Source organism: Haliaeetus leucocephalus, unplaced genomic scaffold (genome assembly GCF_000737465.1).
Source record: "Haliaeetus leucocephalus isolate CR32 unplaced genomic scaffold, Haliaeetus_leucocephalus-4.0 Scaffold339, whole genome shotgun sequence".
Lineage (NCBI taxonomy): Eukaryota > Metazoa > Chordata > Aves > Accipitriformes > Accipitridae > Haliaeetus > Haliaeetus leucocephalus.
Window position 1 is genome coordinate 14,244,202 of NW_010972775.1, and position 4,682 is coordinate 14,248,883.

General features: G+C 43.2%; 1 protein-coding gene across 1 annotated transcript in view; it reads left to right on the forward strand.

Annotated features, from left to right (window-relative positions):
- Positions 1–6: 6 nt before the first annotated feature.
- The window catches only part of MESDC2 (mesoderm development candidate 2), a 15,880-nt gene continuing 11,204 nt past the window's right edge, over positions 7–4,682 (forward strand). The window contains exon 1 of the mRNA XM_010571939.1: positions 7–15. The gene's annotated coding sequence lies outside the window, so the exon portion shown is untranslated. The remainder of the gene's footprint in view (positions 16–4,682) is intronic.

The following is a 4,682-nucleotide window of genomic DNA, read 5'->3' on the forward strand; positions in this document are numbered from 1 at the left end:
CGGGCGGCCCGCCAGGTAAGTTCGACGTTCCGGTCAAAACTCCGGCCCCTGTCACCGCTCGGCCCGGTGCCGCAGGGGGCAGCGGGCTGGCAGCGCCGGGGCCGCGGCTCCGAGCGCCCTTTGCGGACTGTGGCGCTTCAGGTGGAAGAATCCGTTCCCTCTTGCAGCCGGCACGGCGACGGACCAAAGACGGGCTCACGGCGCTCAGGACAGCGGGCCTTCCTTACACCGGCGGGGGGCTTCGGCGGGCTTTGCTCCCATGGAGCTAAAAAGCCCAGCCTCTTGCTAGTCGCAGTTGGTGCCGTAAATATGGTTCGGGGCATCGCTGCGTCTGTATTTACAGAGAGATGCTTCCCTCCGCGCTGGTCTTGACCCATTTTTTAAACCAATGAAAAGGAATTTAGTGTGTTTCTTTCATGTTTCTGTCATTGTTTCTGAAGACTGCTTACCGTTTGTTAGAATTTAGCAGGGAAAATGTAAAACTGCTGACGCGAACTGTGTACGGAAAGCCTCTGCAAAGCAGACTTTCTCTGGCCTGTTTCCAATCTGCAGCACACCAAGAACTTTATTAGACGATTCTTGTCAAAAGCAAGATGTTAGGCTCAGTAACTCTGAGGCGTTCAACTAAATGCCGTTAAACAATAATAAAATTAAAATTACTAATTGGGCTGGAACAAGTTATAAGAAGATGGGTTTAATGCTGCCTGGGATGCTTCCAAAGGGAATATATAGTTTGGTAAACGATGGTGATGAGAATATTTACGTCCCACGCATTAGATTCTCTCCTGTTACGCCGTATCTCCGTCAACATAATCCTCAATAATCGGGGTCCATGTTGAAACCACATCTTCCATTTGTTACATATTTTGCTGCAGCTTAAGCTGCAGCCAAATAACATTCTTTTGCTTCTTTCACCAAGACTTTCCTTTTTTAAGTTAGCCTCTTAATTCTAGGCATTTACAATGCATTTAGCAGGCTACAGAAATCTAGAAATAGGTTTGTCCCAATTCACAGTTACATTAACATCCTGCTACATTTATACTACTGCAGGGGTGTAAGTGACCTTGAAATAACTAAAAATTGGACCAGACTGCTCACTTGCAGGCCAGATCCGGCGATGTCCTGGCACAAACAGAGCCCATCTAATAGACTGCATACATTTAAAGAGCTTCAGACAAGTTTATTTGTACATATTCTCACTCATTAGCTAGAGGAACCCTTGGCCTTCTCTATGGACTTGTAGAGTAGTGAGACGTGAGCAGGATGACTACAGATGTGGAAGTGGAGGGTTAACAGGATGCATGCTTCTGGGGGGGGACCCTTTCTGTAGAGCCAGGCTTGAGGAAAGGGGCAGATACTGGTCTTTGGGTGTGTCAAAAAAATACGGCAGTTCTCCACCCATCCCTCCTCACAGAAACAGTGTGAGGGAAATTCTGTTTACTTGAGTCAGATTATAGCAGTTTAAAGGAAGGTCATGATTTGGGCCTAAACAATTTTGGCTTACTGCCAGCAACTCATTTTCAAAACTATAAATAGGAATGATTTCAGAGTACTCTGAAAAATAAAAATCAATGGACAGAAGCAGCCAGCTGAATTGTATTTCAAAATATTTTCAGAATGTCCTTAAATGAGGCAGTGAGATATTATGTAGCACAAGGAATGCCTCTCATAAATACTTACCTAGTTTATTTTTAATGAGGATTGACTACATTTAATTGGGGTTTGAAAGTTTTCATTTTAGAAAACCTAGGTCTCACCCCTGGCTAGAAGAGGTGTTAAGTGACCTAATAATCGTTTCCATTTATAGATGCTGCCGCCTGCCGTGATGTTCCGTATGATTTGTGCCATTCCCCAAGGACAAAGCGGAGAGATCCTTGGTTTGGACAGTTCCTGCTGTGGCTCCTCCACCAGCCCTCCTCCCAGCTGCCCGCACCAGAAACACAGCTAGGCCTTAACCCATGGCAGTTCCTAGCAGCTGACAGGGCCACCAAAGCTCTTAGTTACTGCTATAATATAAAGCAAATATTCTTTGAGCTCCTTTAATCTGTCCACAAGACTGATCCAGTGCTTATCAGCCTCAGTATTAGCAAGGGGCAGAACTGGTAATTATTGTCATGTCGTAGGTGTTGCTTGTGGACGGTTTCCCAGGCAGTCTTGCCAAATGTCATTTTCCTCCAGTAGCAGCCCTGGGTGTTCAGCTCTTCTGCATATGAAATGTATGATGAAGAGCGACCTGACTTTCACTGAAAAAATAATGTAGAAAATGCCACCTTAATTGGTTGTTTGCACCATGGAAGAGGCATTTCTTGGAGCAGCTGCCTGTTAGAACCTTCCTACAGACTGTGTTGTTGCATCATAAGTACACCTGGCCTGGCTGGGTTCAAGATCACCCACGGTCTGTGTTTACCATGGTTATTATTTGACCATAAACACATAGTCTTACTCTAAAAAGCAGCCTTGAAGGCAGATTCTCTTGGGTCTGGTAATTTGAGTAGAATAGATCAGCTAGATACATGCTGTAAAGGTCGGGTAGATGTATCTGTGTGGTTTAGGAGCAAACTTTTACTTGGTGATGTTTGGGGTGGGTATTATTTCCTTCATAAGTCTTTGGCACATCTCTCTGAAGGAGAATGTGTGCGTACCCATTTATTTCATGGCTGCTGAGTCCAAAGGTGACCTGCAGGACTTGGGCAGCTCTGTGAATTGGTGTAAAGACTTAGAAGACGTGAAACTCGGGTGGCCACGCTTGGCCTTAAAAAGCTTTCACTGACAGAGTCTGAATGAAATAACTCTCTGGGGTTCAAAACAGCAGGCATTGTCAGATACAAGGGATTAAAAGGCTTTTTAATGTGGCTTAGTAGTGTACAGAAGATTGGCTTACTTGTATGAGCTCTTCTTTCTTCACATTGATCTTTATTTTGCATTGTGCTTAGTACAACAGAAACTGGAGGCTGAAGCCTTCTTTCCTGAATCATCTCACAGGACTTGGCCCTTTTATTGCTTAGTAAAATCTTTTTTTTTTTTTTTTGTGAAGGAGGAATCGATTTTTGTCAGTGTAGCCAGTGTTGAGTAATAGCTGAAGAATACCAAGTTGTAATAATTTTATGAACACTGTATGTGGCCAGGTTGGTGAGAGGAAGTTACTATACAATGGGTTATACTACTTTATATTACTTTCCTGTATAGATGTATTGATCTAACTTAATAGGGAGCTAGCTGATGAAGGAATAAAAGGCAATTCAGTGGTTCCCCTGTGTCAGCTATATGTGGCTAAATCCATGAGGTGGTAATTACAAGAACGATAGCTCCAATTCTGAGGGATGCAGCTGGTTTGTCAGGCTGAGAACTAAAAATCAGAGGATGATAAAGTTGGCAGAGACTGATGGAAGAAATAATTTAACACAGAGGCAGACTTTGCAGAAGAGGCTGGAAAAAGCTGGGCCTTCCTTTTTGCAGGAATGGAATGGTAAGTCATACGGAAGGAAAGGCAAGTGTGTTGACTGTTTTATTGTTTTTAAGATCTATTTTGTCTTAAGTGGTTTGGTGCTAAGTAAGTGTTTTGTGGTCAGTACTTAGAGCCATTACTTCACAAGAGACTAAAACTGTAAGGTCTGGGTCTGTCTCGGGTCTGCAGAGGTAATCATGGTTGATACACTGGGGATGCAACCTGAGAACTGGTCTGTGTGTAGCAAAAAAAGACAGCTAGAGATGGGGAGGAACAGTTAACTGGTCACTTGCAACAGCAAAATGTAAGCACAGTCACAAGTTTTGTTTTTTCTTTGAAAATTATTTTGTCTATTAATAAGTAGCTTTTAGAATAATAGGTGGGCTTTCACAGACAGGCTTAACCTTGGTGTTTTGATGTAGGGGTTTTTGTTGTTTTGGGTTTGGTTTTTTTTAATATGGCATAGTCAGAAACACAGTATCAAAGGTAAGAAAAAATTTATTACGCAGATACCAGCAATGTAAATATCTCAGTTATGTCTAAAATACCAGTCAGCTCCTGTTGCTCAACTGAAAGATAATACAGAAAAGTGGTTTTTATTTTGTTGTCCTTTTATTCACCATTTATTGTACTGTTGTTTTCACCACTTACCATATATAATTGATTGGTTGTCCCCTGCTGTTACCATGGATATTTAATACATTGACATGGAAAAGAGACACGTTTTTATGAAAAGGAAAACACAGCTATAAAACTCCTCTTGCATGGAATGGAAGACTGTGCCATATTTTATGTTGATGCAGCCAGTAATGGCTTCCTGCTCCATGTTCTTATCTACCATCTACACATGTGGATATCCATCCTACACCTCATGTTTTATGAGGCAAGTGCCTAGGAGAGCATTAGGTGCAATGTAGCTCCTTGTGGCCATTCTCCCTCCCTGGAGCAGGCAAGGAGGGCCAGGTTTGTAGGTCAGTTGGCTTGAAACTCAGAAGCACTTAATGGAAGAGTGGTAAATGCTATTGATTAGAATGGTCCAGCATAAACAGGAATCCAAGACCCTCCCTTGAGACTCTTAGGTCTCGGGGCGGGGGGGGGGTGAGATCAAAAGAGAGCACAGTATTTTGAACAAAATGTGCAAGGGCCCACCCTTCCTGAATTGCACTTTTGGTAATATGTTCTGTTGTGCAGCTGTAATACTTTACAGAAGGGTTTGGGTTCCCCCCCCCCCCGTCCC